The sequence below is a fragment of the Cloeon dipterum genome, chromosome 1, assembly GCF_949628265.1.
Source record: "Cloeon dipterum chromosome 1, ieCloDipt1.1, whole genome shotgun sequence".
NCBI lineage: Eukaryota > Metazoa > Arthropoda > Insecta > Ephemeroptera > Baetidae > Cloeon > Cloeon dipterum.
Window position 1 is genome coordinate 3,136,884 of NC_088786.1, and position 23,883 is coordinate 3,160,766.

The 23,883-nt window shown below is 44.7% G+C and overlaps 1 protein-coding gene across 1 annotated transcript in view; it reads right to left on the reverse strand.

The window, feature by feature from the left end:
* Nucleotides 1–23,883, reverse strand: part of kek2 (kekkon 2) — a 90,965-nt gene that overhangs the window by 40,149 nt on the left and 26,933 nt on the right. Inside the window, exon 3 of the mRNA XM_065496674.1 lies at nt 8,821–8,890. The gene's annotated coding sequence lies outside the window, so the exon portion shown is untranslated. The remainder of the gene's footprint in view (nt 1–8,820; nt 8,891–23,883) is intronic.

Here is a 23,883-nt window from a genome sequence, read left to right on the forward strand (position 1 = left end):
GGTGCTCCTTTAAGAAGTACACCGTTCTTAATTTGAGTTTCCAACAAGATTTTTCTGCTGGCGAATGAAAATTCTTTCATCTCCTGACAAACAAAAATAAATGCTCAGTAGTTTATGTTGACTGCTGAAATTTCACGCTCGCGTGTCTCTTTCTGGTTTTTCAGGTTCAGGGGCAGCAGCGGGCCAAATTGCCGGTGCGCTCGCGATTTGCGAGGTAGCGAGAGAAACACCGCAAACAACAAATATGCACACGCGCGCGTGCAAACATGTATTCATGAGGCATAGAGAGCAGAGCGAGATGATGTAAACATACACACATTTTGCGGCGCGGAGATGAGAGACGGATATTAAATTTTCAACAGCGTGCACACGCCACACTCGCTGCCAACTGACAGGCCATACAAGTTGCCAAATTAAGTATTGAATTACCAGCGAATTTTCGCCTCGCTGTTTCACTTTCCTCTTGAGCCCGACGTCACTCACTCGTGCTCGCTCGCTAGGGAGCCAAGGGGAATCTCATTTCATTAAAACTTTGCACCGGAAAGCATTTCGAACGCGCCCGTTTTTCAACATTTCGCAGCGATAAATTGTTTAGCCTCTGTTAGCGTTATTATGCAAATTGGCGCACTTTTGAAAATATGACGGCCACATTATGTCGCTCGTAACTTCATCACTTTGTCGAAAAGTGCGTCATCGCGCTTTCAATGCGGCAATTGCGAAGGACGCGCCGCGCCGCTCTCGTCCAAATGAAAACAAAGTGTCCGTGCTAAATCACATCATCTCCCATTTATTCTATTTTTGGGCGGGAAACACGAGTTCTCTTTGCGATTTATCGGCACCAAGGACACGCAGCTTGATTCGCAGCCCGGCCAACTTATTTTGATTTAGCCACTCCGCCCGTCACAACAACGAGCCGCGTAAAAAACGGTTGGTCGGTTGCCACGATGTGAAAATAGCAACATGCAGGGTTGCCACGCCTCCCCAAACTTTCCGGATGTATCCTGTATCGATATTTACTTTGGTCGAGTTGGCGTGCTCGCAAATCAATTGTCAGTGTCTTTATAGGCGTCACTTTTTATTTAACACATTTAAAAAAGTTTTAAAACATCCTGTGCTCAAAATGCAAGTTTCCAATTCTCAAATTCCAATAAAAATAACAAAATATCACGTCAAGATTTAAAATATTCGCCTTTCGACTCGGGAAATGATATTTTTTCGCTGATAAGGGTTTAGGGGTTGGGATTAAGCACCCCTAAAACCATTCAGCTTCGCTAAGTCGGACGGTGAGCAATTTTTACATTTCTGCGCTTAGAACCGAGATTTGGCGATCTCAACATCTACAAAAATTGGACAATTAAGGGTTTTCGAATTTAAAATTTGAATTTCTCGTAAACGAAGCCAAGCACCACCTAAAAATTTTCACAAAAGCTCACACATATACCCTGAGACCATTTTTGAGGGGCGTTTCGGAATGTTAAAGTTTGGTGCAGGTTTTCAAAATCCAAAAAACGGATATTTTCGAAAATGACCCTTGTTGACCTTTGACCTTGACCGATGACCTCAAATTTGGTGTTCATTCGATCGGGCTTGCCGTGAGGAGTTCAACGCACATATTAAATTTTAAATTGCACTAACTCAAACCACTGGAAGAGCCTTCACTCGCGAAAATTTTGAAATGGGGCGTGGCTCTCGTGGCACGTGACGCAAAGCGCGGGAAAATCGCAATAATAGAGAGGTTTTCACTGAGATTATCTGCTAAAATCCTGATTAAATGATCGATACTCAAAATTTAATACCCCATTAGATTTTTTTTCATTTTAGAATCTATTTGAACAGACGTTTTCACTTTGCGGCTGGCAACCCTAGCTCAGTGGCCTGACACTAACGACATTCGCGCCTTCGCGAAATGGAAAACTTTGAAACCCTTTGACGGCAGGCACATTTTTTTGTCGGCGCAAACGCGTGGCGACGAAACTTTTGATGCTGGGTGGCTCAAATTGAGTGCTGCGGAAATTTCAAAACTGGCTGAAAACCTCATCGGCGTGCTGGCTGGCTGGCTGGCGTTTGCGTGAGCTGCCGCTTTGCTCTCTTTGACGGCACAATTTTCTTTTTGCGAGTGACACGAGAGCGAAAGCATTGAATCGAGCTCCGGGCCAGGATATTGGAGGCGATTTCGCCTGTTACTCTAGGGCCGACCCTCGCTTCCGGAACTCGTACACCAGGCAACTTTCTTCAAAAGGAAGTCGCAGCACCTCAAACGTCCACGGACAGCCAGCTCACCTCACCTCGCATTATCCTGGAAACACTTCCTTTGTCTCTCCACCTCAGGATCGCGCAGCAAATTCCTTTTCCGCAATTAAACCCTTTGACGAAATGCCGAGTCAGAAGTAGAATTTCCCGATAGACGAAATGTTGCGGGACGGAGGACAAAATTGGATTGAGGTCAAGCGAACTGTGTGAAATTGAAACCCGAAGTTGGACTCTAACGTATTTTAAATCTTTCTACAAAATAGTTAATTTTAAAATTTTGTTTTTAATATTGTATCGGGGGTTGAAAGGGTGGGCTAAACATCCCTTAAACCATTACGCTGTTTAGGGGATAACAAGACGAGTCCAATGGTGTGCGGTTTATGCAATTCTAATGATTAGAACTCGATATTTGAAGTTGGCAATATTTGTAAAACAGGTAAAACATGAAAAGGGTAAAAAATTCGTGTTTTCCGAGTTTCGAAGAGGAATTTCTCGAGAACAAAAAAGAAAACCAATCTGAAATTTTCACTCGACCTTACAGATGTCATAGGAAAGGCTCATTTTAAACTTCCAAAACCGTTAATTAATTTCCAAAATTTCATGTCTTAAAATAACTATTAATGACCTTTAACAAAATTAATATAATAAATTTTATAGATTATGGTTTTGGTAATTAAATATTTTATGTTCCCATCTCCTCACAAAAAAAAATCAGAACGTAAACTGCTTCCAAGAACAATTACGAGATTCGAAAATTAATCAGCTTACATTGCTGGCTGTTCTCCGTTTCACTTTGATGTTGTTGTAGGTCGCGCAGGCAACCGGCGTGGCACAATGGGCCGGCAGATTGCCTATTTTAATAAGCGGCAGGCGCTCTGCTCTCTGTTGTGTCCCTGCGTCATCGCGCTGGCCTGGCTGGCACGCTCGCCGGGGGATTTGTAAATTATTTCTTGGCGTGAGCGTCTTTGCTTCAGAATGTTTTGCCCAGCGTCGCCGCAGATTATGAACTGCGCGCTGGTGAATTATTTATACGGACACTTTTTACGCGGGCAACCCCAACTTTTTATGTTTACACGTGTCTGCGCGTGTCTCGCTCACGACTTGGGGGAGTGCTGCTCTATAGACACACTGCGCGAAATGTGTACGCGAACAAACTTTGCCGGCAGAGTAAAATAAGTTGGGGGAGGATGCCCGAGCATAAACACAAATATCAACTGGGCTTAACTTGCCCGCTGAGTTCTTAATTAAAAAGATTCTCAAACTTCTTGCCCGCAGCAAATCAGCTATTCTCGGCTTCTTCCTCATAGAGTATTAAAATCTGAGATGGAAACTGTAAAGACAAAGACCAGAGAATCAAGTAAATTAAAAAAAATGAAACGATGTAAGCAGTTTAGCTAAAAACTAGAGCGAAACATTATCTAGTTACTCTTTATCTGTGGCATATGCGGATAAATCCTCATTTGCATTCCTTGCGGAGCGGAACAAGGTAAAAAGTGCGATTATTTCCTACTGGTCGACTGAGCTGTAACGCTGCTTTGTAATTACAATCGCAAAGCAAGCTGGGAAAATGAATCACGGAGCGAAAACAGAGCTGCGTTTTTAATCGGCGTAAATGAAGAACGTTCCGCAGGCGAAATTGCTTGAAACACTCCATGGAATGCAAATATGAAAACTAAATGAATGCAAAGCACACAGATGAACAACTCCTGTTTTTCCCTAAAGTAATCACTGCGTTGCGAATGGAATTACGGGATGCTCTGATTGCGACTGTTGGATTCAATTTTTGAACATTCATGGATTCATAAGCTTTGAACAGTTTTTATTAAAAGTAAAGTATTTATTTAAAAAGAATTAGCAGTCCATTTTTCCTCCTCGAACAGCCAGGAATCCGAGAAAAATACGTATCTCTCTTATCGATTTGGAATTATGTGGATACACTCTTTGGACAAACTTGGAGTGGCAGCACGGCTAGCCGATTTCACCCTTTATTTGCAACAAAGAGGCTTTCCATCGGAACCATCCAAGCGGCGATAAACCATGTTTTCAGGAAAGAGGGCAGGTGGAAAACACATCAAGCAAAGAGAGAAAGCGAGTTTTGCCCGCGGCAAGGGAGATTTCCTCAACTCCAAACGAAAGTTTCTCTCAGCCCGTTTGTCTCTGCCCAGCCGGCGAGGGACGCGTTGACGACAAATTTGCATAAAAAATTCGCCTGCGAAGAGGGGAATGTTTTTTTTTATTTTTCATCGTGCGCCGAGAAATAAAATCCTTAATCGGATTACCAAAGCGTGTTGTTGGCAATCTGCAGTGTTGGGAATTAGCATTGTTGCGCGAGTGCAGCGAGCGCCGTCTTGCACCATCAGCTTGAGTGAGTGACGTCGACAAAGCCGCCGCCGCCGCCGCCACCGTTATTGCAGTATGTACTTAATAACCGCGTGCATGCGAGGCCTGTTTGAGCACGAGCAGCGGTAGGAATTTTGCGCAATTCCGGGCCGTCGGGTGTGCAAAGGAGAGAGAAACGCTAAGGTTCCGACAACGCATTTCTCTCTTTAATTCAGGATAAGAAAGTTCAACGAGACCGCTTTGTTAATTTATTTTTGTGGCTAGTGATTTGTAATCACAATAGATTTTGATGAGATTCCACGGTAAATGATCACTTTCTAAAGTTTAAACTTTTTATTTATTTTTCCATGTCAATTCATTGAAATATTCGCTCTCGTCGGTTTCCTTTAACACGATAAATAATGAATTTATGCGAGTTAATTGTTGGAATAAGCACTGTTTTGTTTTCACACGTCTAACAGATTCTTTCGAAGAGGTAGGAACTCGCGGGAATTTTGAAATGAAGGCGCGGCTTCCCGGAAAATTAAACGGTACGTGGTCTAAAGCGCGGAAAAATCGTAAAATTTGACCATTTTCTGTAATTTTTACATGCCATGACTTGCAAGGATTGAAAGTACTTAGTTAAAATTTAAAACAGCAGTCAGGGAAAGGTACACAAGTCAAAACAGGAGTAATGAAAAACTGGTCTATAGTGTTTTTTTTTTTAATGATAACGTTTGAAAGTGAGTCTCGCTATAATATAAAAAATTTGCAAATTAATTTAAAACCACGGAAGGATGAATAGAGCGGAGTTGCGCAACAGCCGAGGACTGCATGCATAGCATAAAATTAATATGAAAAAATCTCTGCAGAGTGTGCAATTACGAATCCATTTCAGGTGCAGCCAGCCAGCGGCAATAAAGGTGCCGCCGTTTTTATAAATGAGCGCTGCGTATAATAACAATAAGCGCGGGCTGCAGCTGCGCTCGCGGCTGTATCGCGTAGCCAGCAAGGGAAAGAGAGCCGCCAACAATAATACATATAGCACACAACCGGCCGTTCCATCATAAAACGTGACACAAATTTAAAATACGTACACACACAGCAGGCCTCCCGTATACATCGTTGATGCTAGCGCGCGTGAAAATCATTTTTAATCTTTCGCGCGCGGATTATGCAAAGCATCAAACAAGCAACTCTCTCTCTCTCTCTCTCTCTCTCTCTCTCTCTCTCTCTCTCTCTCTCTCTCTCTCTCTCTCTCGCGTGGGTTGGGTTTATCTGTGCTAAATACGGAGCAGGAGTAATGAGAGCGGGCGTGGGACACGACGGCCCGTTTTGCGCGCTTTCAAAGCCCGTTGCTCTCGTCGGTTTTTATTGCCGCCTGAGAGGCTGCTTTAGCATAATATGTGTGTGTGTGCTGTTTTACAGTAAAAAGTATGCTTTCAGTGACGCGAGAGGCGGACGCACACCCGCCGCCGCCAAATTGAATTATATTCCGCCGCAATGGGCAGTATGTTTCGCTGCTGATCGACATTGTGCGAGGTTGTTTCGTTGCAGCGATGGTTACCAATTGCTTTATGCTCCATGCGAATGATTTGTGCACGGAACCATATACTTAGCGGCAGTATTATTTTAATTTAAAACAATATTCGAAAAGAAAATTAAATTCAAATGTGTATTTTAGGCTTTGCTTCTAATTTAATGACAATCATTTGGTGAAAACCAAACAGTAAACTACCTATTTGAAAGTCCGCGCAGACATAAATTATCTTAAATATCATATTTTAATTTTATTTTTACGTTTTTTAATCTATAGGAATAAATATTGGGACGAAATTTCACGGGGCGGAGGACATAATTGGCATTAGTTAAAAGGTTTAAAGGGTGGGGAAAGCACCCCCTTTACTCTTTTGCTGGTCAGATGAGGTCGAGAAGAGTCTAACGGTGTGCAATTTATGATATTCTGGTGATTAGAATCCAAGATTTGGAGTTGCAAAACACAAAAAAGAAATTAAAAATTAAATCATACTTTTCGATTTAGAAGAGTACTTTTTATCAACCTCAAACATGTCGTGAGAATATTTTTTAAGGACATTTTAATATTTTATATTTGATTAATAATAAATAATTTATTTGACCTTGACTTGGAATATCAAAATTGGTGTCCGTTTGATCGGGATCGGCGGAAGGAATGCAAAGCACATCTTATTTTTGAAATTGCACCACATGGAGATGATACTCCTGAGGTCTTAAAATTTTTAAAGGCCCTTTTTACATAAAATGCTGCAATCTACTTTAGTAAAGATTGACTTCTAGTGTAAATTTCGTAGAGTTTGCTTGACCTCATGCTAATTTTGCTCTTTTCGTCTGTTGCCATTTATTTATTTTAATGATAAACGCTGCCAACAAATGCACACTCTTTAGCTCGACTGCAGTTTCACCATTTTGCATGATTAGCTCACTTGCACTGGATCAATGAGTGAACTATGGATGCTGTAAGTGCATGGTCGGTAGCAGCGTGAAATTGCGGCGTCGGCTAGAGGACACTCGCAGGGACAGGCCATTCCACCTCTCACACGTGCCTGAATATGTGTGTGCGTCCCGGTGACAAATGAGCAGAAGGCGGCGCGTCAAATTTATCATGTGTGCGATGACGGTGTACAAAAGCACCAGAGCCCAGCCACGTTTTACGCCAGCTAATTAAAAGAGTGCCGGCGATTTTAAAATGGTCTAACGCTCCTCACGCGGTGCCAGTAAATAAAAGCCTTTAACAGCGGCCGCGGTCGAATTTTTGTTGATGGCACTTTTTACTCAGCTGTAAAAACGAGAAATAATGCTTCATCCTGGGTACGCATGATTAGCCAAAGCAGATTTTGAAAATATTTGGCGTTAAAGCAGCTTGATCCTTCCAGTGAATTTGGTCCCTTTGCACAGGGCTCATCAAAAGGCGAGCATTCCGGCGGAGGGCCACATCAAAAAGCGGCCACGATAGTCAGTTAGGCCCGAGTGAGCGCGAAAAAAGGCAGGAGAGATTCGGCCCCGTGAGGTCTTGGGCAGGGCGGGCGGGGCAGCCGCCGCTGCCGCCGACAACCGACGCCGTGTTGGCCTCGATCGATCCGACTGCACACTCGCGCAGCGGGCCGAAACCCACTCGACGCCGGCATCCGCGAGAACACGTTTGCTGCTTGGCGCGGACAATGTGCACGCGCTTCCCGTAAACTTTTTCCAACAAAGCCTCCGATAGGTTTTCGCCTGAACGGCTTTTCGCCTCATTTTCCTGCGGTTTGCTCGCCGCGCGGCAAGGCGTCGCGCGCTGCATCCGATTTATGTCAGGTAAATCACAGAGCAATAATATGCACACATAGAATGGTCTTGGACCTTTACCCATTGACGAATTTCTCTTGAGGAAAGGAAAATACATTTTACCTCCTTTCAGTCAAAGCTATCAAATTTCGGACGACGAGTCAAGTTTGCTTTGCAAGTGGGGAGAGAGCCTGTGGCTTTTGTACTCGCCGTATTAATATTTATGATTGAATGGCTGCACAAAGTTTGCTGTAGGACGCTGCTCCTTTCGCATTTGAAGAGGCCGTCAAGCCGATATTGTCCGCCTAGCACACCGTCAGTCGAGACTTCAAAATATAAACGCTGGTCTCCGTCCACAGAACAATTGACGATTTCTTTTGCAATCGTGGCTCGTCCACGAACATTTTTATTTTATCTGGCGTTCTGCTTTTGTATCATAAATATGCAAGTTCTCGATCAACGCAGCACAAAGAGAGTCAACAGGGAGTTGGTAATTGGACGTAAAGCTTCAAAAGGCAACAAAAGACTGGAGCCAGCCGCTTCGCCTGCGTCTTTTGTGTTTGCTCAATTAGTTGAGACAATGGCGTCACGCTTTATTGCACGTGTGCGTTGCGTACGCAAGACAAAGATCATTCAATATGCGTTGCTTGCTGCCTGCGTCAAATTAACTCTAATCCGAAAGAACAATGCATGGCTTATTATCCCCTGAGGCTCGAACTGTGACAAACGAACGGCTGCGATATCTAATTGCGAAATTCTCATAGCGCATCTCCGCGTGGGTGTGCTGCAGCTGACGTTCCAGTCGAGTGCCGCGAGCAAACTCACGTTCCAATATTTGCCATAATTTGCATTTGTTTGCGCTGATTGATGAGATGCTCGCGCAGGGTTGAATTTGCACGAGGCAAACACACGCACTCGCGGCAACGGGAGAGGAATTCGAATACTTACCTCGGGAGAAGAACCCGGCGACGATGCATTCCATCGCGTCTGCGGGGCGGGGGCAGGGCGGAGGCCAATCCTGCAACATGCAAAAGGAATCCACTGTAAAAGGTTGCTCGTAAAATTTTACGACACGCGAGGCCCGCAGGAATTCATATTTCACAAATTACCTCTTATCGGCCGCGATATACACAGAATTTCCCCTCGGCGGAGGGTGAGAAAGGACCGACTGAGTCAGAAGAGAGGTACTTTTTTGTTTTCCCGGTGGTGTTTGCCTCCAACACCAAATTTTCATAGCTTAATTTTGCGCACTTTCTCCGGCCTGGCCTGCAGAACTGGCAGAATCAATCGAGCAAGCCCACGCAAATTTGCTGAGCAAACGGCTCTCGGCGCTTTTTGTGAGGAGGTGGAGCACATAGTATGTGAATCTACGGTGTTTAATAAATTACAAACTTCAATTCGTGTTGCCCAGTAAATAACATATTTGAATTTCAAGCTCCATCAATGTACGTTTGACCTTTGCTGGCCGAAAAATCCAACATAATACTATCGTTTGGGTATATTTATAAAAATTAACTAAATTATCTCCACGAACTTTTAACAAAAATTAAATTAACATCAATTATTGGATTAATTTACTGGTGAACTTGTTATGACAGAAACAACGTTTCCTTATGTTTATTTTTTTTAAATTAAACCATCTGCATGCGAATTTGATAAAGAGGAATTTCTTTGTGTGCCCTTTTGTCCTCGTGCGTCCTAAAGTCAAGTTTAGTCGCACAAGCCTGCGTGTTGGAATTCCAACGAGTGAGCCGGGATCTTTGAGCAACACACATCACACAAAAACTCGGGAGGCTGCCGGACGGACAGGTGCGCTTTCATCCCTGCATGACGGCGGACGGGGCCGGGTGTCAAAACAGATGGTTCGTCGGAGCGGCGCTAACTAGACCCCAACTCGAGCCACAAGCCCCACCTGCAATCCAATTTGTGTCTCTCAATCGAGCATAATTAAATTCTTTGCTTTCTGCGGGGGCGGAGGCTCCTTTTCGCTCCAGTCTCGCACATTGGCCGAAACAGTGGCGAGACCGTTTGAACATCTGCAGAACCGTTACTTATCGCGGTTTTTGGTCAATGAGCGTAACAAGAACGCCAGCAACCAACCAGAGCAGGATTTTCTGATTAGCTTCTTCCCTGGAACGGAATGCAGTCCAGGCTTTGAAGGATGAGCCATGTCAAGACGATACCAGGAAAGTCTGGAGGCGAGCACGCCACTGGTCCTTTCTGACAACAATCAATACAGAACGGGCATAGTGGTGAAAGCGTCGACCTCGTGAGTGTGTGCCACTATTTGCACGCCGTTCGAGAGGACCACGTACCGCACCACACCACAGCAAGCCTCACAGTGCTTTTGTGCGTGCGAGCGAGCGAGCGAGCGGTCCCGAGCATTCTGGTTCATGTGGTTGCCGCCGATAATCACCTGGCCAATTAAGCGACCTGAGCTTGTTCTTTGAAATGGGATGTCCATCTCCTCAGCCATTTCTCAAATTACACTATGTAGTGCTTGTTCTCTTAAAGTGGAAAATATTACGCTGACACGGTTGGATGGCTCACGTTCAAAGGCGAGTTGCAAACATTTTCCACTCTCGCTTGCGCGCGTATTGCTTTAATCCAATTTCCGCTATTCATTTCAGAGCTTTATATGTCTATGTATGGCCGCATTTCTTCATCAAAGCGTAAGTATGGTAAAAGCTCATTAGCAATTAACCCCAGCTAATGCCGATAAAATTGCATTTGCATGCTGATGGAGAGTGTAGGAAGCTGATCAATTTAGGATTTTCCGCGCCGCAGATCACAAGGGGCCGCACCGCGCCGCTTCCATGCAATTTGCATTCAGTCTGCGTTTGATTGCGTTCCTGCGTCCATAATTATAAGTGTGCTTCATCCGCCGTTTGATGTGATCAAGCTGCCTGAGGTTATTAGATAGCCATTAGAAAAAAGATCAGGCAGTGAGAAGTTTAACTTCCTACTCTATTCTATAGACCAAAATAAATTTAAAGTTGTCTCATGGCATGCGTAAAAATTAATTTTCCGCGAGAATAAAAAAAAACACGATTTTTCAACTTTTTCGTATTTTGCTAATATTTTCAACTCCAAATCTCGGGTTCTAACCATCAGAATTGCAAAAACTGCCCGCCGTTAGACTCGTCTTGACCTTCCTTGACCAGCTGACGCGTTAGGGGGTGCTTTAGAGTATTGTATGACATACTTTTACCCCAATGAATTTAATATTGCGAGGTTATTTGATGTGGAAACCGAATTAAGGATTGTGGCTCTCGCATCAAAAAATTAGCAAAGCTCTGTTCCACCGACGTGAAAAAAACGGTTGGATAAAGGAGATTTAATTAAATTTCAGCCCACGAGAAAATGCACTGAGAGATAAAGAGATCGGGTTGAGTGGTTTTCTACTACTCGCTTCAAAGCTAAAACTTTCTTTCCGACCAGCAAGTAAAGAGTCTCGAGTCGCAAATACTTTCAATAAATTGGAAACACACGTTAGTCAGTTGCACTTTATGGTTGTAGCCAACTTCCACGAGGTTTGTTGTAACTGCCAGAGAAGAAGGTTAGATAAATTTCGATCTATTTTTTGCGCAACCTCGCGTCTAAAAGCATAAGAGCTGGGACAACTCATGGAATCACTTAAGTGTCGCATTCGATCACTACACATATCCTGTAAAATCATCTTAAAGGAAATTCAGTTGCAAGAAGTCTTTCATTTCATGTTGATGTTTTTGTTTCGGAACGAAAATCGACCATTTGACATCGCTGAGGGAATAGGGAGCGCGTGATGAGCAAGATTCCAGCGGATGGAGCAACAACGTCCGCGGGCAACGACTCGAAAGCGAGCTGCGAGAGAAGGAAGCTGCTTAGAAATTTCTTAATTAAATACGAGCAGCTCGTCTCGGGCTGACTGCACCACCTACTCGAACAATATTTGTCCAACTTGGCGCTGCAAAATAAGTTGGAAGTGGGGAGGAAGAAACTCGGCCGCTTAATAGCCTCCATAAATTGCCAGAGCAGAATTTCCGTGCGCGCTCGCCCGGCGGATCTTTGATTATAAATTGCAAAACTTTTTAGAGCCAGGTTGTGCTTCAACTTTTTCCTCTGTGTGTGTGTGTGTGTGTGTATGTACATCTTTCGAGTAAAAAGTTGGCGTTTCGTCCTTTGAAAACGCGTCCTGATAGACAGTGATCTATAGGTCGTGGTGATAAAGAAAAGCGCGATTTTTCATTTCTCCCTCTGCTGCTTGTTTATTCAGTCATCAATTACGCCGGCTGGCGAAAGTTGAAGAAATCTGCGAAATTTGCATGCCATTAGGGCCTCTCCCCTCCCACCCCCACCCCCTGCAGCCCCGGACCGACCGCCTGCCTGGAACAATAAACAGTGATTTTTTGCGCGTTTCGCTTGCGGCAGCGGGCGCACAGCTTTAGGCGGCTCATTAATTTCGCCTCGCTCCCGCTAATCTGAAAAACTTTCTTCGGCCAGACTCTGCTCTGCGCATGCATGCTGATTTATAGAAGAAGAACAATTTGGGGAGGAAAATTGCCCTTGTATTTTCATGTTTCAGAGAGCGTGAAGAAAAAAAAACAAATCCCAAGCGGCTCTTGGTGTTTGTATTGATCAATTTTTCCTGGTTTTCACGTGGTGTTTGTTTTTACTGAAAATCGGGAGTGAAATTGGATGTGTTGAAAAAGTTATATTCGATATTATATATAGAATTGCGTGTGCCAGTTTTCAATAACGAATATTAAAATCAAGTTATATCCAGAAATGTAATTTGGGCTTCAAACAAAAAGTGTTGAACGAAGAGGGATTTTTGTAGCCACCATAAGAGATGACGAGAGAATCAGCTTTTATGGATATTTACAAAGATTTTGTCACAACTTTTCTGGAAATGGTAGCATTGCAATAACTCTTTTTTACGCAACACAGGAAAATGCCGGGATTTTTAATTAAATTGTAGGTAGGAATGTATTCAACAGACTTTTGCAATTAAATGCGTTTACAAACGCAGACTCTCGTCAATTAAAAACGCTCTCAAGTTGGGAGTGAAGAGCACCGCTTTTCGTTGCAAACTCAACGTGATGTTGTTGTCATGCAAATGGAAAGCTGCGGCCTTTGCCTGCAAAGTCAGCGGGGACATGGTTGCCGAAAACGATACAAAAGCGCGACTCACAATCCATAATGCACCAGAGTCTGCACCAGATGCGATGTCATTAAAGTTTAAAATTCCACGTCAGCAGGCCGCGCGCGCGCGCTTTTGCTTTCTCCAATGAGCAATTTGATCGCGTCGGGTGATTTGCGAGGCTCTCTCTCTCTCTCTCTCTCTCTCTCTCTCTCTCACTCTCTCCTCTCCCTCTCTCTCGTGTTTCTCGAGTCTTGACTCGGTGCCAGGCGTTTTGCCTAACTTGAACGATGGCGAATTCATTGGCGACGCGATATTGAAATTTACGACGTTTTTAGCCCAGCACTGCAGAGAGCAAGCAAGCGAACACATAATATGCTTTTCTGCTCTCCCTCATGATATTATTGCGCTGCAGCTGTAGTATAAATTGATGGTAAAAAGCAGTGCAGCCGTGGCGGCAGCTGCAAGTGGACGCCGGGTTAAAAATAATGCAAAAATGGCTGGACGTGCGCGGCAGCTCGGCGTAAGTGACCCGTAAAAGTTGCTCGCTCTCCGTCCGAGGCCAATTATGCCCGGTGACCGCATTCTCAATTTCCCTGTCAACGGCTCAGCCATCTGCACTCCTCCCTCTCTCGTCTCGTGTGGCAGTCATCTAGAAGAGCCAATTCCCTCGTGCTTCGATCCCACGAATATTTTACTGCCGCCGACACAAATTTATCACGATAGTGGTCAGAGTTTTACGGCGAGATCGAAACTCGCGCGCAATTGAGAGACTTTTGGGCATCAAAACGCTCAGGATGGAATGTCATTCGTCGTGTGTGTTTTGATACGGCATGCAGAGAGTTATAACGGGGCAAATTCCTCGCAGGAGCTGCGAGGGACATTATAATGCCTGAGACAGCGTACATATACAACATCGTCGTGAGCCTAACTCACTAAAACCGGGGCGAGAGTGCATGTCTAGTGCCCGAGTGGATGTGTGCTCGAGTTTCTCTTTGCTGCTACTTTATCTCGAGACTCGTAATACACAGCCAGACCGAGAGAGCAGAGCTAAAAAAGGCAATATTCACATTGGAGCAAAATGCTGCTTGCGCCGACTATCGTAAAATGAAATCACCATGCTCGCTCATTTTTACAGCACTATCAGGCTAAAAAGAGTGCTATTGCTTGGCAAATCCGACCGATTCTCTCTTTTTATCAATAAAAAGCAGACGCGTGACAAAGCTACTACGGTAGGGCGCCCGCGGCGATTATTACCTGCCTCGACTGATAAGCGGAATAGGTGATTGATAATTCATGTAACAGCTCTGAAAGCGCTTTACGACCACTATTGAATGCCACTTTGGTTTGCGCACGATAATTCCCTCAATGGAAGACATTTTGTAAACTGTTGGAAAATAATTTGCTTATTTGACTTGAATATTATATTGACTTATAATTATATTTCAACATCAGAGCGTCTGAATGTATTTTGCCGAGACTGTGTTACCGGGTGAATTAAAAATGAGTGACAAACTTGATGTTCAAAATCAAAAAGTGTCTTATAAACAATTGAATCAAACTTCCATCGACTATCCTGCAATAATTTTTGATTGCACATAAATTTTTACATGTTTGAAAGCTAGTCAATGCGGTGGAAATCTCCGTACTGTCATGAGGTTTTTAAAAATCAACATTTTCCTAAGTGATAGTTTCAATGCTCCACTCTTTTACAACACATTGCGCGTCGTGTATTTTCTCAGAAACCATAATTTTACATTTTCACATTCCAAGATGTTTTTGCACTCGTGCGGCTCGAAATGATATATTATTTAACCTGCGAGGAACGCCGAAAGCAGATTCTATAGGGAGGCAGTGGTGTCGTTTCCTTCCATTTTGATTTCGCAGCAGGAGATATTGAAAAATCAATCAGTCGACTTTCTCTGCAAAGTGTGTGACACGCAGCAGTGTACGGCAAACAATGACGAGAAAATATCGCGGGTGCCACAGCGTATATCGGCCTCCCTGGGGGGTTCGTTCGCACACGACACTGCCGGCGCTGGTGGTTTCGTTTGATATTTTGTTTGGAGCGCACTTTTTGCTACTTGTGTGTGTGTACTCTTTGAGGCTGCGATGGCGTCGAGAGAGAAAGAAAGAAAGAAAGAGAGAGAACTGCTGCTGCACGTTTTCATCATGCTTTCTCCCATATCACCAGATATATTGATCCAGGCAGCCAGGCCGCCTATCAGACAAAGTCACCTCTGTATTTTGTCGAAAATCGTGCATATGCTTCGCCTAGTCTCGAGAGAGACACGAGAGAGCTTCTTTGCTCTCTACATCAAAGATGCTGCGGCCGCCGGGGCAATTCGCGTTGATAATTTCCACCTGGATTATCTGCTGAAAGGAGTCCTCTCTTCTTTCTCATTTCGCCGGCGCTGCAGTTTGTGAGGCGTGGAAATGCGATTGTCTTTCTCTCTCTCTCTCTCGCGCGCGCGCTCAATTTTCCTCTATTCTTCTTCCGCTGGGTTGGTCCGCCGTAAATTGACGCGAAACAAAAATAATCAGCGTGCAGGCAGGTAAAAACGTTGTGCTCTCCATTACGACGGGAGAGACCAGTTTCTTGCGCGCCTTCCTTCCTTCCTTTCTTTCTTGCACCGATTTTCCATTTACACTTGCAACAGGAAGGATTTTCAGCAGCCCATCAATTCCAGGCTAGGATCAGGACAGACGTCTCATTAAAGCTTATTACTCCTTCGCTTCGAGGGGACACGACAATTTTGTCAATTACATGAGCATTTAAAGGCCGCAGAAAAGCGCGTACCTGCTCTCGATTCAGGCCACTTTGCGAGGGGAGATCCGCTTTCATTGCCGTGCTAATGAGCCTTGGCCCGAGCATAAAAAGGGCTCTATCGCCCGAGGACAACAAGGAGCAAGAAGGAAAATCACCTGGCTCGGCTCAAAAAACCGCATTTCACCGACGCTTGCTAATCAAGGCCGGGCTTGAAATTGCAAGCAGAAGGCATCATCCCTCAGGACCGACGCTCAACAAATTAAAAGTAGCAGCAGAATTTTGTTTTTTCCACACTTGCAACTAAAAATCGATTTCTGACAGTCTAATCATCGGTTTTCTTACAAAAAGTGCCACAAGAACGACGGCAACCAATCAATCAAATTCTCTGATTGGTCACAGATCGAGACAGCAGCTTCACGGTGACACTTAATCGTTTACAGTGGCGATCGCTGTGTCGCTGCCGTCGCTGTGTTCAGGAGCTAATCAGGGAACCACTTACATTTCTGATTGGCTGCCACCGTTAACGGATTTTCCATTTCTACCGATTTTCATCACGTCATGCTGAGTTTTCGACCTAACTGTAAATTGACCCTCAGGAATTGCTTTGACACTGCTAAATACAAAATTCCAGTGTAGCTCTACTCATTTAATTATTGTTCGTGGAAAGGCAAAACTGCTAAACCCATCAAAATATTTGGGTTATTACTGTCCAATTTCGAGAGCTTGTCTAATGAGATTCGGCACGTGACTTTTTAATTCCGCGCGGTACAAGGAGCGTAATGGCCGGTGAAGTACGTACAAATTGTTTTATAGCCAAAGTCGACGGCGCAATGAAACGCGAGTTCTGTGTGCAAAATTAATACCCATTTGCATTACCCACGAGCTTTACGGCCGTGTTTGGGTTTAAAAGCGGAGCGCGATAGTTCTCCTCGCGGAATACATTAAAAAGCCGGCGGCGAAGAGACAGGCTCTGCAACTTTAGCCCGCGAAAACTACACGCGTGCAGTGTCTCTATCGCCGTAAATAACTTTTACGCGCGTATGAAATGCTGTCGGCCGGGAAAACGGGGCTAAACGCTCGGCTGGTGGCGTGAAAAAGAAAGAAAGTTTCGCGGTGGCGCCGCTGCACCCCTGTCCCTCGTGCGCGCGTGTGACGTCCTATAAGGACAAAGGGAGTAATGGCGGCGTTTAAAGTTTTCTCGCTCGCTCGCCTACACATACGAGCACGCGTCTGAGTTTAGGGTTTTGCCGGTGCGCTACGTGACTGCGCTGCGGAATCGGCCGCCCTTTGTCAAGATTAAGCCTAACCGAAATTGCCATAGGTGGGGAATAAGCACGCATAAAGTAAGGTCGCGCCAGTTGAAGCCCAAATGCTCGCAGACTTTGCCCTTTGTTCTGTGAGGAGTAATTAAACAGAGGATCCAAACTTCTTCCCCGGGATTAGCTTGCAAATCTGCGAGATTTTAAACATACACATCGCGATCACAGCTTGCTCTTTGACCTCGACCTCTCGTTTCACAGCAAAATGCTGCAACTCTTTCAACACCTTAAGTTCTAACAAATTATTAGATTGTATTTTTCAGAGACTCAAGAAACTGTCGCGATATTCCGGAGAAAAAAAGCCAGTTGGCTCGCATATTAAGGCATTCTTAGGAGTGTCAAAGCAATGGGAGGTATATGAGCATTTCTTGGAATATACACATATTATTGGCTTCCCAATGTCAGAGATGGCAAAAGGTTGTCAATCTTGTGACTCGAAATGCTCAAATATAGTTCAGAGGTCTGGGAGGACACGCCACTTTCTGGTTTTCGCACCTTTCCAGCGCATTTAGGAACCAATGTCTGGCGTTTCAATAAAATACCTCTGTGTGGGGAGGCGAAAAGATGGCCAAACTCTTTTGCGACCACATGTTCTCCTCTTAGCTGTTTTATTGGGGAGCTCAGAGCCCACGGAATGTGCTGTGCAGAGTTTTTTTTTAACTAAAAATAATAATCTTAACACTTGCCGCACTTAATAAATGCAACACCTCCTTCCTAGAGTAGAGCAGCGTGCGAGCGAGTCGATTACGCAGTCGAGCGTCGTTTTTTGGCCCTTTGACACCGCACACTTTTCGCCCGGGCCAGACTTGGTGGGCGTGAAAACACAGTCTGGAATTAATTGCGGACGAAATCCCGCGGGTGCTCGGGTCTGTGCGTGCTTGCTAATCTGATTAGGGCCGCGCGGCGCTTTTTGCAAAATACCCGGCGGCGCCCGAGTCGCTTACATCATTTTGATAAGCCGGCGCGAGTATTGAAAATAAATGCCGCGGCCAAAAAAGCGGCTGGAGAGCGAGCGGGAGAGAGTATCAATTTCCTGCCTCCCAAAGCCCTCAAACGCAGAGAGAGATAAAACGGCACTGCAGAATAAACAGTCTCTGCGGGATTCGCAATCAGGCCTGCGTCCTGCCCCACTGCGTCTCTCGCTTATTTATAAATAGATAGCAAGACGCACGCCTGCGTTTACAGCAAACAGCAATAAGAGATAATACGGATGCCTTTGCACACACACGGCCTCGACCGCTCGCTCGACCCGAGAAAAATATAGACCATGCGCTGATATATAGCGATTGCGCCGGCTCCTGCGGCACAAGCTTGTTTTCTCAGCAAATTCGCGCGTGGAGAGCAACCACTCAGGGAATTAACTGCTTACTTGGACTGCTTCATTGTGTTATTTCATCTGCTGAGGTTAATAATCTTGGAGATGCAGTTGCTTTCAGTTGATGACTCGACGTAGCACAAAAACTCATCTCTTCGCTTTATTGGATGTGATATTACTTATTTGAATTGTGCTGGTAAAAAAATATACACGGAAAATTCTCTTGTTTGACGATAAGGGTCGCTGGGGACTGGTGCTTCGAATTCATATCCGAGAGAAACACTGGAGTCGAGTCGCAGGTATGTAAATGTATGAACACTCGAGCCGAGCGACGCAAACAATCTTGCATTTGGCAGTCAAGAGGCTCGTTTGCAGCGGTCGCTTCCTTTTGTGCCGGCCAGACCAAGGACCATTTTAATTTGGCTGCGCGCAGAAAGCAGCGTAACCGCAAATTGGATCTCGCAATCAAATATTCAACAGCAGAGCGGCTGGTGCTGTTGTGTGTTGTAAATTGCATCCTTCAAGTTGGCCTGCCGAGCCGACCGGACGGAGAGCTAGAGGGAGAGGAGTGCGAAAATGTCAAAAGCGTTCGCAAGAGAGCCTGCCCGCCCACTCGCACACTAACTGCATTATTCACGTGTAATTTCTAATTATCCGAGCGTCGGTTTAGCTGTGATCGTTCATCCATAATGCACGCCTAATGATTTACGACCCCCTCGTCAAAGGCGAAAAAAAGCGGTCGGCGTGCTAAGCTGATTAAATGCTGCTAATTCGTAGCGCTTCTCTGGCTGAGATTTTTTGCTCAGCAGAGTCGTTTGAATATTGCACACTTTCTTTTCGGGCCGGGAGAGAGATGGAAAAATCCAATTTTCATGAGCACCATTCGCTGCCATGCCACACAGCTCCATAATTCATAATCACGGCGTGGGGGCTGCGCCAGAGCTGATTAATTCGTTAGCAATCCGTGATTACATTGTTGGGAGCGGCAGGCGCGCACGACGATAAATTATTTACACGAGTCGGACAAGGCGCATTAATCTCTCTCGCTTCGAATCACGTTATATGACGGACGAGACATGCCCATGAGATTAAAGATGATCCACTCAAGCACTAATTACATTCACAGAGCAGCATCTGGTGCGTCCGATCGTGTTTGTCGCGCGCGCACACGACATTTGTGTTCGACACGACAGCTCGCCAGGCTGCAGCACTCCTGTTTCTAATGAGATGCAGGCTTTAAGCTCCCAGAACTGATGTTAATGCATCTGCTAAAGATCTCCTTGCACGGACCAAACTGGAAATTGACCAATTTGAGAGTCAAAATCCTCGAGATATTATGCCACTTAAAAATTAAAGAAGTTCTTTGGAGTTCTGGATAAACCCCAGCTGCAGGTGGCCTTGTCAAACACGCCGCCGGGATGCTCGGATTAGGCAGGAGCGAATCTTCTTTTTTTTCGACAGGACAGTCCAGGTCGGCCCCGTGCACCGGCGGCTTGCAATGACGAAGATTAAGAGCGGAAGATACCAAAGTCGGAGCTCTTTAATTAAGCCGTGTCACTGAGCGAGCTCGGGCTCACGCTATCAGCCTGGACCCAGCGAGCAGGTCTGTCCGCCTGCAGATAAAACACGCAGCGCGGCCCAGAGTTGGAGCGGGATGAATTGTTTCTTGAGCCGCTGCCAAGCAGCTGAAACTTAGTGCCTGCCGGCTGATTATGATACACTCGAGCTAATTTATTTGGCTTTTTTTCAAAGCGTTTTCTGCACGAGAGCACCTCTCCAGGCCTGTAATAGTGTACCGACTGCAATCTACAACTAATTAATTGAGCACCATTTGTCTGAATTCCGCGGGAATCAAGTATAGTAAAGTAACCTCCCGAGGATAGCGTCATAATTCATTTTGACGTAATGCGATTAGGAAATAAAACAAAGTATCTTACGTAGAAATATCAAATTATCACTGATTGAAACTTTTCTCAACAAAAGCGACCGACTGTCCGTGATGCACAGGAGCAGAAGTTGATTTTTGGTTTATATTCCAAGGATTGATTGGCGTGTTTACTCCGCTTGGAGTGGCACGCAAGGGAGGATGAATAAATTTGATATAACAAATCGAGTATCACGTGCGTCCTGGTGAAAATCGCGTTAGTATTCGAGTCGGCATTTGCGATGAACGAGCACACAAAAAAGAGGAAATATGGGTCGCGAGGTATCAAGGGCTGCGGCCTTCCGCTTTTTTACGTCAACGCATAAATTTTAGATTGGGGTTGCTCGAGGGTCATCTTGCAGTAATTGGATTTGGATGGTGAGCCGGGGGCTGGCGTGTTTCGCGAAGTTTTTTATGTCTGGCAGAGTGCACTGTGTTTCACACGGGCTGAATAATGCACGCCGCGAACTCCGAAACCGGCTACGTGCCACCTGCTTGCGCGGAAAAAGAGTCGTATTCGCTCTAATCTTGCTTTTTGCTTGTTAGCACGCGCCCGGCCGCGTTATTCTCAAACAGCGAGACAGACAACTTGCTGCGTGCCGAGAGTGGCGAGTGTGTTTGCTGCAGGATAACGGCTCGTGAATGTCAAAGTGCTCTGTATGTGTGGGCCGCTCTCGTCGTGTACCTACGCGCCTATGTGTGTGTGTGTGTACACATTACACACGTTGTTTGCATGCAACATGGTCGCCGCTGCCCGTGGGTAGGCAAGGCACTTAAACTGACACGTCGTGTAGGCCAGTGTGTTTGCGCCGGAGCACACACACACACCGATAATCAAGCCCTTTGTCCCCTGCAAAGCAAACCACACGTATAGTCACATCCCTAATCGTCATCAACCGGTTATTACTCCATTCAGCACACTGCAGAGGGGGGGCTGGCTCCTTTTCATTTCAAAGGGTTCCTTCGTCTCTTGCTGTTGAATAAAACATACAATATAGCCCGACAGGGAGTATTTAGCACTCAGATCGTCCAAAGTAAAAAATTTCCAGGGACGTGCACCATTTGAGCCAAACATTTGATGTTTTCCTTCATACAGATGAAGATGAAACTTTAAAAGCGTAATTTTTCGTCCCTCCAAGTGGTCAGCGGGTTATTGGCCGTCGAGAAGCGATCTTTTTTGCGTGGCGGAGGCCAACAATGGCGTGTTTACCGCCGACAGCCAATCAGAACGTCCGTGGTCCTCCGCTGTGCCAAAATAGATCGCTTTTCGACAGCACATTGGGTTAATTGGTGCACTTCCCTTGATACCATGTGAGGTAAATGTGATTTTAGAATTGTTCACTTGTCTTTCGTTTTGCTATCTCTCGTTTCTAGACTGTCATAAGAAGCAGCGGTTGCACTTTAAATAGTCGTTATTAACAAGGAAATTAAAGTGGTGATCAAAGACACAAACCACCCGGCGAGCCGCAACGTGCAAGTCGTGGAGGCAATTTTGAATATTGAGCAGCAGCAAATTGAATTAAAAAGCAATAATGGGGCGGGTGGGCGGCCGGAGGAAGTGGCTCCACTACTTGCCGCGCTCGCCTGGGCCTTATCACGTAGCAGACATTCTCCCTCTCTCAGGCACTAGATTGCTATCGATTCGCACTTCAATGAGTAAAAGTGCAAAATTTGCTTGAGCTCAAGAGACCAAGGTGGCTCGCGCTGAGAGCAAACTGCACAAAAGCCCGGAACGATTTAAAAAATGTGGAACAAAATTAAACAGTGGTTTTCCCAGAGTTTATAATTTCTCTTTAAGGTGTTTGTTGCTGAAGAGTCATTTTACTAGTTTGTAAAGAGAATGAAATTACAGAAAAATGTTGCGTTTTACATGTAATATAGCCATGAATTTTATAATAAATCTCATTCCACTCGAGTGGTCCACTCGTTTGTGTTGATAACGGGGGGACACCAATCTGAACGGACCGAAGAGAGCATGTTTCATGTACAACTTGTAAATTTGACTGTCTCTGGCGAGCGATAGAGTTGCGAGGCGTGAGAGCTGAATGCCCCCAATGGTGCGCTTTTAACGCGCGATGTACTCCTCTCTGCGGCCATCGACCGAGTAAATCGCGTTTCACGAAATATTGCACACCAAGGAGGGTTTTGCGCCGAATTTAAAGCTGCCCTTAATTGCCGCTCCTTCTGCTTCACGCCCAACATTGTGTGCGAGAATAACAAACACGGGCTCGTTTCCAACATGATGCTCGCACACACGCTGTTTTCATTTCAGTTGGCATTGACAAAAGCGCTGCTAATTTTCACTCGCACTTTGTTTGTGGAAACAAATCGGTTCGTTTAGCAATTTCTTCCGACGTCTTGGCGATCTTTAATAATTCAAACAGAAAAATAAATGTATACGAGCAGTTATTTGCGAGATTGGAGGTCGATTGGACGCGATTTTTCAGCGTTGAATTTTTTAGGTGGCAGTCATATTTGCTTAAAGTACTTGTTAATAGATGGTGAAATTCCAAATTTGAAGCTCGGGAATGCGGGCGTTCCCTATTTTTTCGGTATCTCAAAAATACCCAAAAAAGGAATTATGTTAATGAACTCTAAACTGCAACTCTTGACTGCGTTGAGGTATCACGTTGAAATTTTCACTGCCTAACCTAGTTTTTAATCCTGAACAACTTTTGCATTTACAAAAAATTCGCAGGTCGAAGGTCAAGGTCACCTTTTGCGACCTTTTTTTGAAAATTCAAAATTAAGGGATGATAGCCCCCTACGATTTTTTGGGGTTAAGGGCTGAAATGTAGCCCGTGAAATTATGCACAAGTACACCAAGTTTCATAGGTGCAATCGCGATACTTTTGCTGCAATTTGAATTTGAAGTTTGAAAACCCGCTCGAGGCCGCTTGACCGCGCATGCACTTTGAGCGGCGAGTTCGCCTCTCGATCGTCAAGTTGATTTTTTTCGCATTTCACTTGCTTAGAAACACCAAGAGGTCCTAGGGTAGACCAAGGAAGGTCGAAATCGACCTTCAGGGTCTGTCCCTGACGTGACCCTGAGATACAAAATTTCGAAAATTTCCAATTTCATCGAACTTGGTGTCTTTTCATAGGTTTTCACCACTGTACAGCTCAAATATAGAGCCACAATTGCCGAATTACAATCCTGAAACCGGTTCTTGAAATAATTGTGGTAGCCATTCATCCAGACATGATGTGCAAAATGGTCAAATTTTGAAATCTTTAATTTATGATATGATTCTTCTGTTTTGTACACACAGAGTTCATATTGAGTGTTAAAAATTAACGATTGTTTTTAAAAAAGAGTTAAAAAAATTTATTTAGAGCAAATAACAATTAAATTACATGTTTAATTTTTTTATAAAAAGAAAGGAAACAAAAATATTTGGTTTTTAAAAGTAGCTTATTTGCCAGTGCATTTAATAACATTTTTTCATAGTATTAAGCATAAGATCCTTTATTATCAACACATATTATGAACTTCATGTGTGCAAAATATATAGAATTAAGAAGTTAAAATTTTGACCATTTTGCACATCATGTCTGGAT